General features: G+C 41.3%; 1 protein-coding gene across 20 annotated transcripts in view; it reads right to left on the reverse strand.

Moving 5' to 3' along the window:
- Nucleotides 1–23186, reverse strand: part of EXOC2 (exocyst complex component 2) — a 366065-nt gene that overhangs the window by 191468 nt on the left and 151411 nt on the right. Inside the window, exon 1 of one of the 20 annotated variants that reach the window (XM_025147266.3) lies at nt 11356–15366. The exons of the other annotated variants lie outside the window; for them this stretch is intronic. The gene's annotated coding sequence lies outside the window, so the exon portion shown is untranslated. Of the gene's footprint in view, nt 1–11355; nt 15367–23186 lie in introns of those variants that run through there. 20 annotated transcript variants of the gene reach the window in all.

The following is a 23186-nucleotide window of genomic DNA, read 5'->3' on the forward strand; positions in this document are numbered from 1 at the left end:
TTGGTACTTCAAAAGGGAACTCAAAAAAAGTAGATGGCAACACAGATTCCCAAAAATGTTGAGATTACTGAGTTCAGTGCTATTTAGGTGCTTTATAACTGTGAGGGAAAGGAAGATCTATGAAAATTTCTGACTGGTGTCCTGATTCTCAGGCCAGTGTTGCCCATAAAGTCTGTCCTTCTTGGCTGAATCATCCTTAGCACAGAATACTTTCAAAAACGAGAGTATTTTTCAAAAGGCCAATATATTCGCAGTGGAGTAACTAAGATGACCCCTCGATGCTAACAGTCCTTCAGGATGTGTTTGGCTTAAAATACTCTATGAGATTTAGGATTCTCAATACACTTTTATTCAGTCATCAACCCTTGCAAGCACCAATTTGGTATAACAACCAGAAGCTGCCCAAATACAATTCCTAAGATTGAGATATAGATGCATATCTCACAGTGGCATAGCCATTAGCAAATTCTATGGAAAAGGCAAAAAAAAAAAAAAAAAAAAAAAGTATCTCAAACACAAATGCATGATAAATTCCTCAAGTGAGCATATTTGAGACCTGGTTTTCACGTTTGATTTAGTTTCCAAGTATTAATCACTTCAGGTGGGATTTTACATATTGACCATAGGTAGAACACTCCCCATTTTATGATTCCCTTATCTTACCTAAACAGGAGACAGATAGTGACTTCTATACCTGCACACACCTTGACAATAGAAAGGAGTGATGTATTGAAATTTTCCTTATCACCTTCAGTTCCCACACAGGTGTTCCTGGCGATAAAACTACTGAATGTTATAAACAATGATTTCAATTAAAAGTAACAATTGATCTGTAAGAAAGTTTAAAAAAAAACCAAAAAAACAACAACAAAAAAAACCCCAATCATTTTCTGAGTGGGAAACTGAAAATACTTACATGTAGGAGAATCTGAATTTTGTCAGTATGGCCACAAAGCATAGAATCACTGCAGTAAGGGAAGTCCGTCTTAGATTTTGTAGATTTTTTTTTCTATGAAAAATCATCAACAACCTCAGACCTATCCATTTTTTATTTTATGTCTGCCTTATGCTTTCTGTATTTGTTTTATGTCTCAGTATCTTTAGGCCTTTCCATAATCACCTCTCTTTCACACCTAGGTGTCTCGCTACCTAATTTTTGAAACTTGAAGTGAGACACTTGGCGAATTAGTTTGTTTTAATTGGTGAGAGGATAGTGAAAGGAAGAGATTCTTGATCTTTCTTTTACCAAAGCTGCTGTTTATACCTAACAGTTTAAAATACTTGGATGTTTTCATAAGGTCAAGACTTGTAGATGCTAAAAGAGAATTATTCAGACAAGAGTAACCATGTGAAAGGCAGAAGTTTCCAAGCCTGCAATGTGTGATTTATTAACAGCAGGATTCAGTGTACCTCAGATTCCCTTTACTTCCTACTGTTCCACACGAAATGCGCAGTACCAGTACCCGGGTGCAATGTGACACTACACAACAGGAACATTCTTACAGTATCTGCTTAGCAAGAATTACTTTCTCAAATCCTCTCACAGAGAGAGGGTTCTTCATCTGAAATGGGTAAGGTTAGAATTTTAGATTAAGAGCACCACTGGCAGAACAGTTTTTCCAAGGGCAACTTGTACAGAGTATCAAATATATCTCGACTATTCCTAAACCTTCTTGATAAGCATCAGATGTGCTTAACACTTCTCAAGATTCCTCTTCAAAGAATCAGGACTCCATCGATATAACCCAACATGCATTAACCAAAATGGAATAGAGCTCTTGAATTGTTTTTACATTATTTTTATCTGGAGTGCCACAAGCTGTTACATAAGTAGTCTTTATCTTTGCTGCAGGTCTTGTAACGTGAGTGTTGGCTGTGGGTTACTCCTCACACTCCAGCACCACCAGTACTATCTCAAGGAGTTAGCTCTTTCTTGCTTTGCTCAGTCAGAGTCTAGTAGGATGCCACCATCTGTCAGAGCCTACAAGGAGGCATGGTGTTTAAGAGTGGATTCTCATGAGAAAGACAGTAATGTGAACAGGAAATAGCCCACTAGGAATCCTTTCTTGGGACAGGCTCCTGTGGAAAAGAACAAACCCTTATTGTCACTATTGCAGTTTTAACTTTATATTCTTGTGCTCATCCTTTGATTCATCCTCTCTCCCCCCACTCTATTCCCATCCTTCGGGTGGGAAACAGGATATTTTGTGAAATTCTTTCCTTCCTGTGTGGGTCTACATGACATCTTTAATTAGCAACTCTTTGCAATGGAAGTGAAAAAATAAAAACATAACTATCCTGTCAAGGGGCTTATAATAAAGTTGCTTTTTGAGCAGGTATTTAAGGCAGCATTTTATGTCTCTTACTAAGACTGTTGATATTGTTGTTTTAAAATATCACCAAAAAGACCTATAAAAATTAAAACATACTCTCCTGCAGATCTTGTGGCCAGGGAGAGCATCCCTCTTTGTGCCCCACTGAAGAAGAAAGAAGTGATATGAGAGAGACCTCCGTCTGCTTCCCCAGGCAGAGCTCCAGCCAGTTGGCAAAACCCAGACCTGGAGGGAACACGTCATTAATTCACCTGGGAGCTGATCAGAGCGGGGTGGCCTTCTGTGGAGATCCCCTGTGGCTGAGAGGCCTTTTCTAAGGGTAGGATTTCATGTTATGGAGGCACAGACAGCGGTGCTGGCTTGCACTGAGGTCAGAACAGAGAAAAGCCTGGCAAGCTTGGAGCACCTGGCCCTGATACTTCACTGCTTTGCTCTGTATGATGGTAGGAGTAAAGATCTCTAAGAACTCATCTGAAAAGGCAGTCCTTAAACACCAAAAGTCCAGTCCAAGTGACTGCCCCCAACTCCTGGATCTCTTCTAGCCCACTCCTCTCCTTTAGGCCCACTGAGCAGAATTTTCCTTTTCTAAATATCTCCAGGCTGCTGGTAGGGCTGCACAGTCCCAGGAGACATTGATATGGTTTCTGATACACACACACACATATGGTTTTATTCTCTGATGTTTTACTTGGCATCTGGGAAAACTTATTTACACCACTGTGGAGCAGCCTGCACTCACTTTGTGAAAACAAGCAGTAACTGCACAAGAAGGAAGAGCAGGAAAGAACCACGCTCTGCATGCCAGTGTGGCATTCCTTCTGTACCAAAAGTGCAAGGGTGTGAACTAAGAACACTGCAGAATGGATGACAGGGTTGTGCTGTCGGCAAGGTGTTTGACATACCCCAAATGTGCTCGAAGGTTGGTGTGCAAAGCACTGGAGGATCTCACCACACAAGAGATCGCATCGGAGAAGTATCTCATAGAACATAGATAAGAAATTTTCATGCCAAGTTTGTGCACCAAATCTCTGAGCTGCTCTCCCACATTATATCCCAACCATGTCATAATATAAAGTAACCGAAGGCACTTCCTCCTGGTTTTCATACAGATCTAATCATGAAATGAGTGTGTGGACATATTTTACTGGAACTGCACATACAAAGTTTGCACGCCCCAATCAATTAGCTTGCAGTAGAAAATAGAAACTGTTACTGCCAAGGGCCAAACCCAGCATTCTGAGCAAAGATTACCAGTGTGCGAATATTATTAATGGCATTGTCTTTATCACATCTTGTAAAGTGTTATCAATCAAACTACAGGTGTTAAGCAGGTAAAGGCTGTAGCTTGAGGGAATAGATAAGAGCTTTTTTCTATGGATCTTAAGCACTGTTCCATAGTAGCACTTAGAGAATGTGTCAGAGTATGAAAAGGAAAAGAAACGGAAGAATTTTTTCAGGCTTGAGGCAGAAAAGGGAGGGAATTTTGTAGATAGTTTTAGAGAAAGCATCATAAGCCTCTGAGAATGACTTTCAATGCCAATCTCCTTCCAGTCACAACCAGCTGTTGCTTATATTTAGAAAATAATCTGCCTTTTTCTTTAAACAAGCATTTTTTGGTGTTATTAACAACTATGTCATGTGAATTTGTGAAATACATGTGGAAAGATGGGCAAGGACGTGTGAGCCATGGGAGTTTGTAATACCGTGGGCACCCAAAATAAACATGCAGCAACACTACACAGACGTGTTTGCTAAGCTGGGACCTACTGCACATTGCTTGGCTTGCACCAGTCCTATACCACAGCGTTATAAATGTTTAATAAATGGAACATAAAGAAATCAACCTCAATGCTATAACTGAACCTCCCTATAAAGTTCCACTGTTACTGCTATGTTGTAAATTACACGTTATCGATTCCTCTGGCCTCTTCTACAACTGAGGTGACTTGTTGGGTTGGGGCCTCAACCTTTTATCTGCATTCAGATCCCACCTGAGGTTGGGAGAGAAAATGAATCTGACAGCTTACTCTAAGCCCCCATTTGGACACAGGGCTCCTACAACAGCAGGCTCTGCTCCAGGCTGACATACTTCCACAGAGTGGCATGACTAAACTTGAGCTGGGCCCACTTTCTCTGTTAAAATGTCTCTTTCTCTCTGCAAGACCAGAAGGAGCTGTACCAAGGAAAGACAAGAGACCTATACCCATTGCAGTCTGAACAACAGGTTTGTTTATTGAGCTGAAAATCTGTAACTTGGAGCAAAATTTTTTTTGTTGTTAGTAACCTCCTTTTTTTTTTCTTAAGTACTTTCTTTATACTTCTTACACCAAGAAGAAGAAATAACCAAAAAGAAAGACTGGCATAAGTGGTACATGTCTGAAGCAGCCTAAAAAGAGGTGGAAAAGTTGTTTTCGAGCCTATAGTCAGTCAAAGGTTTCAACTGAATTTTAGGATGGACAAAAGCTGTGCTTGTTGTTTTACAGCTGGGAAGATGGGCAGAGCTGTACCAAAGGATGCTCTTTGAAGCAGGCATCAGGAAGCAGAGACCAGAAATTTGGCACTGCTTCTCCAGTTCTGAATTCCCGCTACTGAACCTGAATTCTGAAAACCATGGGAAGTGCAAGCAAAAACCAGTCATAACAAAGCAAAAAATTTGCTCTGCTAGAAAAAAAAAAAAACTCTGCAAAATTTTCTTCATATAAACTGGTATCAGAACTATCTACCTTCTAAAACAAACCACTGCAGATGAACTTCCTCATACACAGGTGCATCTTTAAATGAGTTGATTTTGTCAGCATTTCAGCTGGCACCTGACTATTACTGCTGGTTCAGTTAAAATGTTTTTAATTACTACATTTTATTACAGTGAACCTCTCCTGTAGTCTCTCAGCTGTCATGAAGAGTGTTACACTATCATTTTTTAATCTAATGGCATAAATCTATTCGCAAAGGCAATGCCCTTGCAAAGGTGAGAATTACTTTGTGCCCACACTGATGGTGGGTTGAAACTCCCTTTCTGACTGAGCCCTTTGGGTGCTGGAGACAACAGCCCTGAACTTGCCAGCCCAAGTTTTAGCTACCTCTGTGATCCAGATATGGAGAAGGTAGCTGGCTAAGTGCTCATCCACAGCATTGAGAAATAAGTGAGTCGATTTATCCCACTCACTAGTCTAATCTAACAGATCAGTCCCTCACCTGAATGCCCAATCCCAGTTACTAAGATTGCATAATTTGAGTAATTGAAGTGATCTTATTTAATGTTTACCTTAAGTGATCTGGCACTCTGATTCAGATAAAGTTTCAAACAGTCTCTGTGCTTTTGATCTCAAATTGAGTTCAAAATTAACACAGGCTTGGCTCAGATAGAGTCCAAAATCCCTGTTGTATATCCTGTACCATAACCATGCTCAAGCCCTCTTCCTGATTTCACCAGCTTAACTCAGTCTCACCTCAGCCCATCACATCCCTATTGCAAAGTAGGGTCTGAGCTGCAGGACAATACTAGGGAGCTGAGAGGAGGAGCAACACAGCACTTTCAGAAACTCCTGAGGCTGAAAAGGGGAGAGGGAAAAGAGGGAGATCTTACTGCCTCTTTCTTTAAAATGCTGTGATGTGATGGATACTTTCTTATCTCCTGCGATATAAAATCTGCCTGAGAGCAATAAGATCAAGAGCTAACATGTCCTTTCAACACAAGTGACACTTAATTACTTTATATAAGACACCAGGTAAAAAGCATTTCTATGAATGAAAGCTCAAAGCAAGTTGAAGCCTTTAAAAGCTTCCCTTGTTCCTAATGCTGACTTCACAGCATTACTACAGAGAGAAAAGCTTCTCACATCCAAGGGCACTACACAAGGCACACCACTTCTTTTAACATAAAAAGCCCTCCTTAGTTATATTCGCTTTTAACAGCTCCATTCCTTTGTGCATCCGTTTAGCAGGTACAGTACAGGTACTTCAGAGCAACTCTAAGTACAGTCTTTTCTACAGTGACTTAGGACCCTAAGTACAGGTGTGGAGTGCTGAGCTCACTGGTTTTCTGAACTATGCCAGCTAAGTACACAGACAGATGCCTGGGGAGGATATTTCAAGTCAATTCTGCAACTAACCTCGTACAAAAAAACTCCCAGGCACCTTGTTTACAACCTGATGTAACAATATACCTTTGAAAATTGCTTTCTAAAGATATTTCAGCTCACATTTCTCCGTTCATGCTTAGGCTTTTTGCTGCTAATTCCCAGTTTTAAAAGCAAAGGAGCATAAGTGCAAATAACTGCAGACACACAGCCAGGCACCTGAGGCCTATTAAAATCATTACCTGTAATTTGCATCTCTCTTTATCATTTACCCTTTACTACTGCTGAAAGGAGTAATGCATAAACACTTACAAAAATCTGGTCCTAAGAGGTGAAGTAATTTCCGAAGGTGAAACAGAGGTTCTCAGCTCCCTTAGAAATGCTACATTTTTGTTCTTTTTTTAACCTCAAGCCTACAGAAATGTTTGTATATTACCTAAAACCACAAAGCCTGATTTTTATTAGGCTGTGGGTAACACTGGTAGGTTATTATTCTAAGATACCATCGTGGAAAAACTTCAGTTATAACTTAATTAATTTAAACACTGTCATTACTTTTGAATGGAAGCATTTTTATCCAAGCAAAGGATCGCTCCTGAGTGGCTATATTTGTACTGCAGAATAAGCATGGTTCTAGGGTTCAGCTAAGGTCAGCAGTCAGTTATTGTATTAACACTTATGTTATACTGCTGCCTACAGGTCCATATTTAAAGTTAGGGTGTAACACTAACTGGTGTTTAAACAAGGCTCCTGTCCCAAACCTTATAAAACAAGCAAGATAAGAAAGGTATGGGAGAAGGTGCCTAGCCTAACCCATTTTATCTTTTTGACACATTTTAACACAGTCATGTTTGTGAATGTAATTGAATGTATGTCTTCAACTGCCTTGTAGCCCTGACAGAAGGGGCTGGTTTGTTGGTTTTTTTTTTCAGTAGAGCTGCATACAGGAAAGCAATACGAAAGGAAAAGGGTGATGCTGGTGCTTGTCTTAGGGGTACTATGGAAATATTGCGAATGGCAGCCCTCCCCACAACAGGCAGGTATCCACTGATCATTGTTTGTAGCAAACTCTGATTTACACTTGTGGACAAATGCAAATTTTCTAAAGCAAACATTGGTGTACATTGAAATTCTCACATATATAGGTCGTGCACAGAAAACATGAACTTTTTTTTTTTCCTAATTTGCAGTCTACATATCCCTTGCATGCTGCCCATGGACACTAAAGGCTTCTCACATTGTAGCTCACCAGTATTATGAAAAATGCAATGTTGCACTTGCTACCCATTTCATCAAAATTAAAAAAAAAAAAAAAAGTCATTCTTGGGAATGCTGGGGTAAAGAGGAGGCAATTTTCTTCTTCAGTTCATGTTCACAGTTCCTCTTCGGGCTAGTGCATCTAATTGCCACAAACATATTTAGGATTTTAAAATACTGTCTGAATACTAGAAGATTTCAGCTCAGTGCCTGTAGAGGAGCAAGGCACATCTACAGACACTGCCTGTCCTCCTTACACAATTGATTTTGACAATCCACAATGCCACTGACTTCAGGTAAAGCTAGTGGCAGCTGAAATGGTGTTTCTCCATGTGCCACAATACAGTATTTTCCTGTAAAAGGAGATCCCTTTGTTTGAACTATTAGCAAACTGCCATCACATAAAGATCATATAAACTAATAGAAATGTTAGCGTTTTACACTCAACATCCCCTGCACCCTGGAGCCTGGATAAGGTATTCGTCATCTCTAATTAACGTTGTCTAACGTTCCTAATGCTAGGAAGTGATTGCCACTATACAATTTTCTGTGTAATGATTGGTCAATTTGTTGTAATATATCATCAGGATTACTGAATTATTAGCTATAATTACAACCACAGAGTCAATAGCAGAGTCACAGCAGGGGTAAGTAAACACTACAGAATTATGAGGAATTGGAATACCTTTCTAACAGCTATGGCATATTAGTAGTACAGAGACCACCCACTGTAACAGTTAGGCACAATGATAAATTCCTACTCTGAGAAGGTGGAGTTGGGTATTTCCCCTAATGGACTGAAGTCATCTTGGTGACATCCCTTTAAAGCTCCTCTCTGGTTTCTGCCCACCATCTGTGGAGCATGTGTGTTAGGTGGTTTAAACTAAGCAAAAACCATGCATCTTGTCAGACTCAATTTTACAGCTACCACTGTGAAATCATTCACACAGATCATACCTGAGGATGTACCTTTCTCACTCACAAAAGTTTACAGACTGCTTTCCTATTTCAATTAACCCAAGTCCTGTTTTCAGAAGTGGCCTGAAAACTTCCCACAGCCTGTCAGGCAGAGGCAGATGCTTCATTCTCCAAGGCCCAGATCCTCAAATAGTATTCAGACATCCATTTCCTGGTATCATTGATAGATTATATGATCTCTTGGAGAACTCATCTTGGTTATTTCTGAGAATGGCTCCACAAGGTCCTCTATGGAAGACAGTTTTGACAGAAGTGACTACTGCTTTTCATTATACTTTTCCAATAACAGCATATTTGCTATTAAATGCTAACAGTGGACCCTGCTTTTCAAACATATTCACAGTTTTAAAGAATGCTAAAATTTTAGAAAAAGAAGATATCCAGATCAAGTCTAGCACTTTCAAGGAACCCAAAGGAAAACTGTTTGAGATAAGATATTTCAGATTTCAATCTGAGTTCAAGATATGTTGGGAAATGGCCAGAGAGTTCAATGGATGGAAACATCACCAGCAAATTCCAGCAAAGGCTGCAAGATTCACAGTCTAATTTAGGGGTATTGCTCAGATTTACAGATTATCTAGCTAATGTCCAATCACAGCCTCACAGGTTGAAAACGCGACATCACCTTTTGACACAAGAAACCGATCATTAAAATTCAATCAGCACAATTAACGTTACAGCTTAATCTAGTTCAACCAGTTATGGGTTTCAGTCAAGTCACCCTTTTGGAGGAATTTGAAGTCAAAGATTTATAGTTCTTATACATTTTTATAGCTGCCACAAAAGAATTCTGGGTAGGCCGCAGCTCCGCCAAAATCCAGGGTGGGCCACAATGGTACTGAAGCTGAAGCCAGCCAGACTACAGCAGTCAACCAGAGCCATACATTGAGTCGCTGACTGGCTGTGTGCAACTGTAGCCTGCTCTACTGGCCCTAACTTAGCCTGTTTCAGTGGAAAAGAAAAAGGGTGCTCAAACTTCAGCTATGCTGAAAGCGACTTCTGAGGAACAAAACTGTGGCTGTAGTCCTGCACCCTTTTTTGGAAGTTTGGCACAGCTGTTTGTTGAAGAGAAGGTCTTGATCCAAGCTGGCTGGGTGACAGTGGAGTATGTTCATTCCAAAACTCTGCAGGTATTCCAATTTGTCTATGATCTTGAAATGAAAACAAAAGCTTTTCATCTGGAAGAGTGTTGAAACATTTATTTCTGGGTTAGAGAGATCAAGTTTTCAATCAAGCTTTCAGATCAGACATGACTGGAGACCTCATCCTGGAGTACTGAAAACTCCCCATTCATCAACACAAGGCTCTCTGCAAAACGTTTTGACATCCAAGCAGCCATATATTTCAGTTAAAATATATTTCATCGAACATGTTCTGCCCAATTCTATTTTTGAGATGACATTGCGTCACCAGTTTGCAGAAAGATCAGTATTAAAAAAAAAAAAGAAAGAAAAAAACTCTCATAAAAATAGAAGACTGGAAAAGAAGCAGAGTAACCACCAATTGGTCAAAAGCCATTTGTCAGCTAAATTAAATATAAGTGCAGGCATATTCTGTTTCATCACATACTGTTCCTACTAGGGGTGAAGGACACTTAAAGTCATTTCTCTATTTTGGAATGAGACTGTAAGACAAACAGTTTATCTTCAGCTTGGCAAAAGAAAGTTATATTAATGTCCATCTAGACAAAAGTGGTGCGAAACAGAAAATTTTACAATTTAAATAGTATCTCTTCTTCAGCTGAGTATAAACTACTTCTTTTTCACAGGATGCAATTGAATGCCAGTGCCTTGATAGAAAAATTCCAGGGAATCTGGAAAGCACAAACCCATGTGCACACACACACACACATATATATATATACCTGCACACTACGTAGGATCTATGCATAGATATATTGGTGTGTACATGCATACAAACCACATCTAGAGTTCCATTAAAATATTTCTCCTGCCTCCTTAATAACCATAGTTACAGTAATCAATTTCCTTAGACGGGACGGAACAGGATTAAGCTCTGCATTCTCTGATCACCAGTATTTGTACAAGGTAATTTTACGTTTCATTTGCACTAGTGATGACAATCAATTTTTCCCCATAAGAAATTTTCTCGTAGAAGGAATGTTTGAAATGTTGAAAGATTTCCCCAAAGAAAGGTTCTGGAAATAAATGGTAGCTTATTTATCTTTTTCAAGATCTTTGCAAGTTGGAAATTGAGAAAATTATGAATATCTCTCCTCACACCATTATTTTATCAGACTACAAGGAAGTACGTATTGCATTATTTCTGATGAAGTGAAAACTGGGGGGGAAAAAAGCAGAGAAAGCACAATGTTTAAAAGCCAACCCCCTTTTTGGTGGAAACATCACAATTTTTCATTCTAACAGTCTTACCACCTTTTTAGAGGAAGACAAACTGAAATGTGATGCACATTTCCTATCAAATTTGAAATGGCATTTCAAAAACACCTTACTTCTCATGAGACTTCGTAGTTTGCTCTTTTATTTATTTTGAAATAAATTTCAGTGTATTCTACTTTGCATTTTGGATTATCTGAAATTTTAAACTGAAAACTTCAAAGCAAGCCATCTCCACAGCCATTATTTTTGCATGATTTTGATCAAAGCCATGGAAATTACTGGTTCCACCCTGGAATAATGAACTGGTCCGGGTTTCACTTGAAATCCAGCTCTGAGGAGCTGACTTACCTATATGGCTTGAAAGAATCCTGCTGTCTTCACCTGACCCGAGAGCATCTCCTCAGAACAAAGCTCTCCTCCAACTGGAGAGCATCCATGCAACAGTCTTCATCCTTACTATGTGGGGGGCATCAATGTTTCGCTGTCAACCTCCAGTTTACCAATCTCCTCCAAGTTCAGAAAGCTCCTTCCTTCTGTGTCTTGAAGATCAAGGTTTTTTAACAATTCACTCACTAGCTGTGTTTGCCTGAAGAGACCCTCCCACCGCTCTTTTATCCTGTGAAGGCAGGCCAATTTTCAGCTAGAGCCTGATGGTTGCCTGGGTTAACCTCTGCCTTGTTTCATGAGGCTCAGAAGCCCCAATACACATTCTGAGTAGCGTGTCTGATCACAGTCCTCTGGCAGATAACCAGAAAATTAGGAAAACACCAGCATGAAGCTTCTATCACCTTCTGGGGGAATGCCCAGCAGGCAACCAGGCAATCCTTCTTACACATTGATTTCTAGATTGTTTGCAATGGAGACACAGAAAAGGCAGCTCTGCAACAGTACTGTAAAAACACTGTTTCAACGCACACGCAAGGCAAGGCCCTGGTGTTGCATTAATGCCACGTTTTCTCCCACAGTGACTTTGAGATGAGCATCTTGATAGAACTTTTTAGCCCTGAAATATGCATATGACACTAAGATGGCTGTTCAAGATGAAGACCACCCCTAGCTTAATCCAGATAATTTATATTCAAGTATTCTGGATTTGAACTTTCATTTTTCAGTTCAAGGCCTTTTGTCCCATAGGCAGTCTTATCATTTTTAAGACATTTTTCCATTGCACTGGATGCCTCTTCTCTCATCAACAGTGACTGCATGCTGAAGCAGTATGTAATAACACAGGCAACAAGACTTGTTTTACTTCAACTTACTTTGAATGTTCATCCTTCACTAAAGGGTGTGGGGGAGGGGTGTTGTCTGAAAGCAGGTTCAGGTTCAAATGCAAACTTTACACAGGAAAATCCAGGTTTCATTGTTGGTCTAGCCTTCAGTCAGCAGAAAATTGTCCCCCTGTATGAGTGGAGCCCTCCAGGCTCCTCTAGCTGACTCTGAGGGTCTACTACATTCTCTGGACACCCAGAATTCCTGGGGTGTAAGTTATCCTTCCTAAAACTGGATGTTGCCAAAATGAGTGGAATTTGAAGGAATATATATTTTTGCCTCAGTGTTCTAAGTTTTTCTTTCTTTCTTTCTTTCTTTCTTTTTTAATTAGAAAAACTAAGCAGCTCAGAATTCACAATTAAATCCCAGCTCCTTAGGACTCCGCTCTCCCTTACACATTTCATTGCTTTGCCCCAAATCCAAAACATACATTTAACCACCTCTTGCTAAGGTCAGTGAGATTTATTTAAATCCCTGTCCTCCCTGAAACACAGAGGAACCCAGCTCCCCTGTGCTTATATCACCTAAGCTTCTCAGATTCATTCCATAGCATGGCCTGGGAAAGAAATTGTTTCAAGGTGTGCAAAGCGTCTGCTGCTGTTGGTGGACTAAAACCACTGAGGAGCTGTTGCCAGGGGAAGAAAAAAAAATCCCCCCAGGGCAGAACAGAACACACAGGAGGAGAAAAGAGAGTGGGGCTGGAGGCGCAGAGTCCCCCTTGGACTCAGCCCTTCTTCCAGATTTACTGAGCTCACTGTGGGCACTGGGTCTGGTCAAGCGTGCTTGTTATCTGCGTTTATCTGTTTGAGGCCTCACAAAGCTGTTCTAAAAACAGTGGCTCTGACATTATTTCCTGGCAATTTATTACCCGATAGCATGTCAACTGAGGGCACCCAAAGCTGTTTACTGCTTAGAAAATGTGTTTGCCTGCACAACATCCTCCTGAAGACACCTGCATGGCTGCGGGGAGAAGGGGAAAGAGGCAAAGGTGCACCACTTCTCCACAACTTGGAAACACGCCAAAATGTTTTCTCACCCACACTGATTTGTTGATCTCCATTTACTGTGCAAGAAATTGGACTGCAGACTTGGAGGCAGCAGGGTTAAAATTTATAACCCCCACCCCCCCACGAAGCCAAATCTCCCTGGAACACCGCAACAGATTTGAAAGGAAGGGAAGACAGGGCACAGGAGGGGAAGCGTGAGATGGAGGACAGAAGCCAAGGGACAGTCCTGGAGCCTGTTAGCCCTTCCCTTGATCCTAAGTCTTAAACATCCTCTTGCACATGCTACCTCCCCAGAGCCATTTTCTCAGGTTAACACAGCCAGCATGCCCATGCTCTCACTAAGCTACATGACTTGTTAACAGCAATCAAATTAGAATCCACCTTTTAGAGCTCTAAAAGCTAACGCAATCAAATGGCTAGATACACAATCCTACTTTTCTTCACTTATTTTGGGGTCATGCGTATATGAAACTTTCTCTCCCGCAGCTCCATTCCTGGTCTCCAGCAGAGCCCTCCTTCACGCAATTTTACTGATAACAATTTTCTCCTTGTGGAACGACACTGCCAAATTAGTCACACCTATGACTGGGTACTTAAAACAGGTGCTTACTTTCTTAATTCATCTTTTTTTTCCCCACCATGCTTTGAAAACACATTACACTTTCCAAAGAAAGGAACTGAGTATCAGAAGGGAATATTCCTCAGCATAAGATTTCACAATTCATTTCAGTATACATCAGTATATATCAGTGGATAACAAATAACAGTCTTTTGTATCCATCGTATCCCACAGATTTTTTCAAACTATTTCAATGAAGGACTTACCTCAGAACAACTCCTCAGAACAACTGTTAGATACAAACCACGGCTTTATAGAACAAAGCCCACCAGAAGACAGAGCAAATAACATTTAAGTAGCGGATCATTTATACACTACGCATATTTTCCAACTAAATTCTGTCTTATCCAATAATGCAAAGCCTTGTTTCGAAGCAAGTTCTACTAGTACTACTCAAAAAACCTTTCCTCAATATCACAGTGAGAGTAAATTTGTCAAATATTAAGTCATAGCATTTTTTTTAAGGAGATGTTTATAGAGGTTGGAAGGGAGGTCAGATGAAGTTGATGCATTGTGGCAGTACATACATATGAAATGAAATGAATTGTTTTAATAGGAAAGAAGTTGAAGATAATCTCTCAACTCTGTTTCCTTTACTGCTTAAAACCCTTTTGGTCATCTCTGTGAAAGTGACATTGGCCACTTTTGTTTCTTCCTCTTTAATTAAAAGTTTTTAACCGTGAAAGCTGAAAATAAAGAAGAGGTACCATGGTATGCCAGCACATATCCTTGTTTCCCGATGCAGTTGCCTCAGTAGGCAAGTGAAAAGGTGATTTTTGCCTTTCTCCCTGAGTTTGTGTTCTATTTGCAGTACGCTAAGGAGCTGCATGGAAAGGGGACATAACTGTAGACAGCCAAAAAATTTGTAAAGATGGTGGAAACAGGACAGACTCTGACAAGCAGAGGGGAACTCCTCAGAGGTGTCCTATTATCAGACAGAAAACTGGGCATGTTGATAGTATACAACACAAATGCAGTACTACCTCTTGAATCACAGCGTAAGTCTTGGGATTTTGGTGGTGAAATCTGAGTGGAGATCTGAAATCCGGAGGCTCCCCTTGCCAACATTTCTGTGATCCTGAGGCCTTATTCAGATAAGAAAAAATTTCCCATTCCTGGCTGGTTGCCAAGGATGCCTTTCTAGTCTAGTTTCTTATTTTCTTTCTTTTTTTTCTTCTTCTTCTTCTTTTTCTTTTTTTTTCCCTATTTTCCTGGCAAAGAGGTCTAGACAACTAGACATACAGGTAAGAATTTTTGTCATGCATTTGAAGGAAAAGAGAGAGACTTGATAGACAAAACCAAGTTTCTACTGTTCTTCTGTCCAACAGTCTAGAAACAGGAGACTTCTTTCAGACTTGGTTATGTTGGTCCAGATCTTATCTTACCTCATGTCCAGCGCACAGACTTGGATCCAAAGCTCCACGTCCCATTCCAGTGTCCTATGAAGCAGTACTGAGGACTCCAAGAGTAAGCCTAATACAGCCTCACTGCATCCCACTCAGGGTCTGAGTTAGTGTTTTATTTTGTTGAGCAGTTTTACTGGCAGGCTTGGAGCTTGCACAGGTTCCTCCAGGTCAGTAATTGCTGTAGACATGCTCTAAGTATACCCTACATTCAGCTCTACAGAAAGGTGCTGGCAATAAGCGTATATTTATCCTAATGCTCAGCAGGTACACCAAGTCGCCCTTCAATTAGGAGAGACCTTCATTGTCCAAGGTATTCCACAAGGCACTTGGATCACACATGGGCCAGTGGTTAAACTCCTCTCTTTCCACAGAGAGTATTTCTTTGCCCAAATAAACTGTGGGTGCCCCATCCCTGGAGGCATCCAGGGCCAGATTGGATAGGACTCTGGGCAGCCTGATCTGGTGGGTGGAAGCCTCGCCCATGGTAGGGGGTTGGAACTATATGGTCTTTAAGGTGCCCTCCAGCCTAAGCCAGTCTATGATTGTTATCTCAGACAGAAGAAAATATTGTTTATTCAGCTGCAGGTAAACAAATCCAGCCCAAAAGCTTTCCCCTAATTTTTCTGTACTAGGTAGCTTCTGCCAGACCAATCACACTGACACCCATGAACCACAAAGCCTGCAACCCATGACGCACTTGAGCATAACAAAAGCCTTGCAACCCAGGATTAATTATGTTCATCAGGCTCTCAAGCAAACCTTGCAGACTTCACTTGTCTCCTATAAGTTTAGAGTATCACAGCAGCAGAATAACAAAAAAAACAACCTATGGCTTCATTTCCCAAAATCAGTGAGAAGACATGCTAAGAACATAGGATCAAGCCATTGCAAGGAAATATGCTCATTTTTTGCATTGCACTTGGAGCACTTCTGAGGTGCTCCGAGTGCCTAACTTTGGTCATTCATGAATTGAAATGTTAGCTAGCAGCTTCCTTCTATACTGCTTCTGCAAATGTTACACATTCAAACATTTGGTGAAGCCTGATACATTTGTCAGCATTGAAATTCATGCTTACTGTTCAGATATAATCAGATACAATGCAAACTGCTTTTCTAAAGACTGCAGTCATGCCCAGTTCTGCAATTTAATTAATTTTAATGTAAGTTCAAAAATAAAAAATAAAAGAAAAAAAGAAAAAAAAAAAAGAGATGGTATTAAGATGCAACAGAAAACAAGATGTAGTCCTTTGGCAAACAAGAAAACAGTTTGTCTCCCCAAATCTGGGAGTGACTGTTCTGTGCTGCCAGTCCTTACAGCTCATGGGTGTGAAAAAAGCACCTCCGTTGTGCTAGGCAGCTCTCATGGATAGCTATGCTGCACCCCTTAGCATCCTTCTAGCTCATTTCAGAACACACTGCAGCCATAAAGTGGGGCTGGAAACTTACCATTCAAGTGAACACTTTTTGCAAGGGATAACTTCCTTGTTTAAACTATCTGAGCAGTAGGAAGGTGGAGCACCTTAATAATTTGCTTTTCTCTTTTATTACTGAAATAAAATGCTCAAAATATCTGAGGGTGTTGGAAGAGCAGTCGCTCTTATTGCATTCCTTTGCAGGCGGCATTGCTTTTGCAGGACACCTGTCTGCATGAAACTCTGTAAACGCTTCTTAACAGGTCCCCAGGTAGCAGAAAGAACACAGCTGCTAAAGAGTGTTAATGGCAGGACAGCTGCTTGGCTGACAGAATTGGAACCAGCACATGCATGTGCTGGGACTGTAAACAGGAATGAATTTTCCTAAAAGCTTTATAAGTGAAAATGTTTATTTTTGGAATATTAGCAAAATAAAAGAGTTACATTGTTCCTTTAATTTTAAGTCAAAACGTAACGACATGCAGCTTTTAAGAAGGTTTATTTTATAGAAAAATCTTAAATTGAAACAAGGTGGCTTAGAAACAACTTCAGAAATACCAAGGATTTCTTCTAGATGTATATATAAAACACACTTAGGCATTTTTTTTGCCCTTAATGTGTAGTAAAATTGGTCATGAAATCCTTCTTTCCATAAACCACACATCAGGTACTGGGGAACTCTTTTCTGGCTGCCAAGCCTGCCATAGATAAAAAATGCTTGGTGTGTGGTGATGTTACAAGGTAGGTGGAACAGGTTGTTCACATGCTAAGAAGACGAATCCTTTGATCCTTGTGGGTTGCTCCCAACTCAGGATATTCTATGATTCAATAAAACAGAGATTTTCTGTTTCGAGGATGGGCTCTGAAACAAAGACACCTGATTCCCAGTCTCAGCCACAGTCTTCCTCTGAATCAAAGAAGTCATTCAGTGCCAAAGAAGCGCCCTGTTTTGGTAGATGCGACTCAGACATGGGCTCAGAATAGGAATTATGAGCCCCATGGAACACCCAGCATTAGACTGCTTGCAAACAACTGGCATCCTTTTGGAACCTCATGGACCTTTTGCTCAAATCTACGTTGCCTTCTGTGCTTTAGCTTTTGCAGCTGTGAAATGGAGATAGCACTACTTACAAAGTTTGCTCCGCCAGCTGCTGCGGTGATTCAACCAGGAGTGTTTAGAAAGTCTTCAAGCTCCTTTGAAGGAAGCCAAAGCATAATTTGTGTTGGTAAAGAACTCTATTTGGTTTGGAAGGTTCATTTCAGGACAGCACAACTCAAACCCCAACCTACTTCCCCCACAGCACTTTGAACACAGCACTCCAGACCTCACCATGTGAGCAAAGCTCACCTTGTCCTCTTGAAATGTCATCACTACCTAGTTAGGATTGACAGAGACCTTTAAAAACCTACAGATTCCATCCTATTTCTCAAAGTCTCCCAAAGGCGTTTCCCACCATCCCTACTATGCAGCCATCAAGAAATTGGTGTGCTTCATGAAGGGGTGGAAATAGCAGCTCCATTACCTGTACATAGCTGTTCACAGCTTCTCATCCTGAGCCTGGAGCTGGGTTTAGTTTAAAGTTATTAATTGCCTTTTTCACAGCTGGCACCACAAGCCTCGCATGTTGGCTCAAAGCATGATGTGATAATTAGGCAGGGTGAGGAATCTTTATAGGTTTTGTTCTTTGGCAGTATTTTGCCTTTGATCTTCTCTGCCCTCCTTTCCAGGAGAGTTATAGCATGCCAGCAGGAGCCGGTCTGGGCCTTTCATCAACCTGGGGGGAAAACTTCTTCCCATGCCCCACAACACTCTGCTCTAAGTCTTAAACTTTCCATTCAGTTGACTGCTATGTGCTAGCTGTGAGGTGCCTATCATCAGAGCAGCATGTATGGTGCACCTTCCACAACAACACAGATCAAATCAATACATTAAAAGAGCAGCAGGAACAAAGTTCAGTAACCAAATACACGAATAAGCAGGTTTTTGCTAATGCCTTTTCTACAATAACTTGTTTGAAACCTTGTCTTTTTCTCTGCATATCTGACAAGTGTTTCTCACTGAGGCTCCAGAACTTCCCATATTCCAAAGTCAAACAGATATTTATCTTACTCATTTTGCAGTTACTTACTGAATAATTACTAAGCAGTTAACAGATGGTGTAGAAACAGTTATACAAATGAAGGAATATGTCTGAGAGCATTTATGGGTTTCTGAATTAACTGTCTCCCTAAAATGATCATTCTTGGGCTTTTGTCATTTATCCCCTCATCCAGATCTGGTCTATTTGTCACACTCTATCCCTCCAACCCTAGACAGACATGATTCACAGAGGCACCAGGCAGGTCTGAACTTAAAGAATTTTCCCCCTACCATGCTGTTCGCCATACTGGGCTTTAAGCAACATAGCATAGCAAGCAGAAGAAAAGTATCTGGGCCCTGGGAAGCCTAACTGGTGAGAGTTTTTACAAGACACACAGAATAAGTGAATGAGAGAAGACTTAGTAGAACTATTTGCTTTTTCTATCCTGCAAAGGAAACGGAGCTTCATGTTAATTACAAAACAGAAGCATAAAGATACAATTATCTTTTACTCTGGGATGTATGTTGAACTGAGTCTCAAAGCTGTTTAGAAAATGCCACTAGAAATTAGACATGGATAAAATGCCTGCAAGACAGGTGTGTAACTACATACATGACAACAAAGTTACTGCCAAAGCATATATAAATTGAGAAATGATCAACTGTATGATATGCTATACATAAAGAGTAGTTCTCTAAAGCTGCTTTCCAAGATAATCCCCTCCCAGTTGCATCTTGTCCTCCCAAGCCAGGGAGACCAAGTATGACAGCCTGCTAGCAAGTTTTGCTTATTGCCATGACTGTTTTAATTGTGGTAATAAATAGAGGAACTGCACATTTCCTCAGGTTTCTTCTAAGTAAATCTGCAGAAATTCCCATAGGAGATTTCATGTGAGTGTTCAGGAGCTGAAGCTGGTACAGGATATCTCCTGTGCAGATATCTCACCATTACATCTCTTATCTGATGGCTAACATGTTGCTGCTGTTACCTCAGAGGTAGTTCAAAAGAGCGAGCCCCTGTAAGTACATTAGACCTCCCCTTTGCACACAACAGGCTGATCTGTGGCACCTCTTGCCCTCTCGTAGTGCTCTGCCTTCCCTCACTTCCAAATTCCATGTCGTGCCCCTGGCAGCAGCTGGCTGAGGCTGACAAGAAGGAGCAAGGACACAGAGCAGCAGCCCGCAAGCTGTTGCTCAGCAGCCGTAGAACAGCAGTACAAAGGCGGGAAAAGGATCATGTAGGAAATAAAATTCCCCAAGGAGATATTCCAATTTCAAGACCCAAAGACAGTAAGACAGCATTCTGCCATGTAAGTACTGGACTGTCTATGGACTGTAACAAGTCAGTCCTTCTCATTCTTTCACGGGTTCAGCTTCAGCAGGCATTTTTAAAATCTGCTACATGCTTAAGGATGCCTCCTACAGTCTCCTCCCCACAGGCAGGAAACAGTGACAGGAGTGAGATGAGTAATTAACTGGGCTAGGGCTAGGTAACCCACTCTCAAAATATTGAAGAAAATGAAGAAAAACAGTAGAAGAGTATGATCAGAGCCTCACAGAAACTTAAAAAAAAACCAACAACAACCGATGCGCTACAGCTAGATGGACAATAACAAGAAGAAGTCAATGTAAGGGAAGAAAAGTATAGCATCTATGCTCCCCCACCCAAATAAATAAATAAATAAGAGGCAGCACAGAAGGTAATTCAGCTTAGTACCACATCTACAGGTTTCTTGAATATTTCCAGAGATGATGATTGAACTAACTCCCTGGGCAGCCCATTCCAGTGCCTGACCACTCTTTTGGAGAAGAAATTTTTCCTAATATCCAGCCAGAAGCTCCCCTGGTGCAGCTTGACGCCATTCCCTCTCTTCCTATCACTGTTATCTGGCAGAACAGACTGACCCCACATTACAGGCAGTTGTAGAGGGCAATAAGGTCTCCTCTGAGCCTCCTCTTCTCCAGACTAAACAATCTCAGTTCCCTCAGCCACTTCTTTTAAGACTGGTGCCTCAGTCCCCTCACCAGTTTTGTTGCCTTTCTCTGAATGTGCTCCAGGGCCTCAATGTCTTTCTTGTAATAAGGGGCCAAAAACTGAACACAGCACACAAGATGCAACCTCGCCAGATCTGAGTACAGAGGGACAAATACCTCCCTGCTCCTGCTGGCTACACTATTTCTGGTACAAGCCAGGATGCCATTGGCCTTCTTGGCCACCTGGGCACACTGCTGGCTCACGTTCAGCCAAATGTCATGCCACTGAAGGATATCAAAACAACCAGCAGGTGGATTGGTCAGCTAGGATTGAAGTGGATCAGGCAGATCTGGATTGGCAGCTTAAGGGTGAGTTATTTCTGGCTTGGAGGGCCTATGACAATTCAGGCCATTAAGAAGACATGTAACGTACAGATGGGCTCAGAATCTAGGGGTGGACCTGATCAAGGATTCTATTGCACAGTTTATCCATGAATGTGAAACATGCGCTGCAATTAAACAAGTCAAACAGATAATGCCACTGTGGTATGGGGGACAATGGCTGAAGTATAAATATGGGAAGACCTGGCAGATTGATTATATAATACTCCCACATACACACCACGGCAAGCACTATGTGCTTACAGCGGTGAAAGCAACCAGATGTCTGGAAACATATCCCATGCCACATGTCACTACTGAAAATACTATCCTGGACCTTAAAAAGCAAGTCTTGTGGTGACTTGGCACCCCAGAAAGAATTCAGACAATGGGACTCATTTCTGAAATAACCTCATAGACACCTGGACAAAGAGCATATCCTTATCAGGTATATCACATCCTCTATCATGAACCAGCTTCTAGGAAAATTGAATGATACAGTGGACCGTTAAAGACTACACTAAAAGCAGTGGGATATTCAAACACTGGGACACATATTTAGCAAAGGCCACCTGGTTAATGAACATTTGGGGATCTGCCAATTGAGCTGGTCCTGCCAAATCTAACCTTCTACATAATGCAGAAGGAGATAGAGTCCCTGTAGCACACAGGATAAATGTGCTGATTTCAACAGAATAAGCTATTCCTGCCTCAGGCAAGTGCAAGCCCTCTGATCATCTTTGTGGCCCCCTGGACCCACTCCAATAACTCAATGTCCTTCCTGTGTTGGAGGCCCTAGAACTGGATGCAGTACTCCAGGTGGGGTCACACGAGAGAAGAGTAGAGGGGTAGAATCACCTTCCTCGACCTGCTGGTCAAACTTCTCTTGATGCAATCCAGGACACAACTGGCCTTCTGGGCTGCAAATGCATATTTCTGGCTCACATTGAATCTTTCATCAACCCAAATCGCAAGTCCTTCTCTTCAGGGCTGCTCTCAGGCCATTCTCTGCCCACTCTGTATCTGTGCTTGGGATTGCCCTAAGCCAGGTGCAGGATCTTGTACTTGGCCTAGTTGAACTTCATGAGGTTGTCATGGGCTCACCTCTCAAGCCTGCCCAGGTCCCTCTGGATAGCATCCCTTCCCTCTAGCGTGTCAATTGCATCACTCAGCTTGGTGTCATCTGCAAACTTGCTGAGGGTGCACTTCATTCAACTGTCCATATCACCTACAAAGCTGTTAAATAACACCAGTCCCAGAACCGATCCCTGTGGAACTGCCACTCATCACCAGTCTCCGCTTGACACTGAGCATTGACTGCAACTCTCTGAGTGCAACCATCCAGGCAATTCTTTATCCAGCAAGTGGTCCACCCATCAAATCCATTTTTCTACAATTTGGCAATCAGCAAATCATGTAGGACAGTTTCCAACACTTTGCAAAAGTACAGGTAGATGACATCAACTACTCCTCCTTTATCACTGACACTGTAACTATCATAAAAGGCCACCAAGCTTGTCAGGCACGACTTGCCCTTGGTGAAGTCATGTTGGTTACCACCCCTCATTTATACATATAATTATCATTAAGTTTTTGTTTCTATTTTCCTTTTCTGTTGTAAGTAGTTTTTTTCCTAACCCACAAGCTCTATTTGTTTCCACTTCTCTCCCTCATCCCTCCTGGGAGGACTGAGCAAATGATCATGTGGTGCTGAACTGCATGCCAGGTTAAACCACAACATTCATCTAGTGGAACAGGCACAATATAAAAAAAGATGAAGTACTGAAGGAATTAAAGATGGCCTATCAGAAAATGTAATATTTAAATCATCCAAGAAAGTTGTTTTTTCAGGATCTGACAACAAAATCCAGTCACAACTGACAACTTGCAGATTGAGAAGTCATGAGCTCCAGGAGCGAAAGAGGACAGCTGTAATTCTAAGCTGCGCAAAGAAAAAGTTTGATATCCTTACTGATAGGACACAGCTTCAGTTTGACTATCAAGTCTTTACCAAAAAGAGCTTGGCAAAAA

This window comes from Gallus gallus, chromosome 2 (assembly GCF_016699485.2).
Source record: "Gallus gallus isolate bGalGal1 chromosome 2, bGalGal1.mat.broiler.GRCg7b, whole genome shotgun sequence".
In the NCBI taxonomy this organism is placed as follows: Eukaryota; Metazoa; Chordata; class Aves; order Galliformes; family Phasianidae; genus Gallus; species Gallus gallus.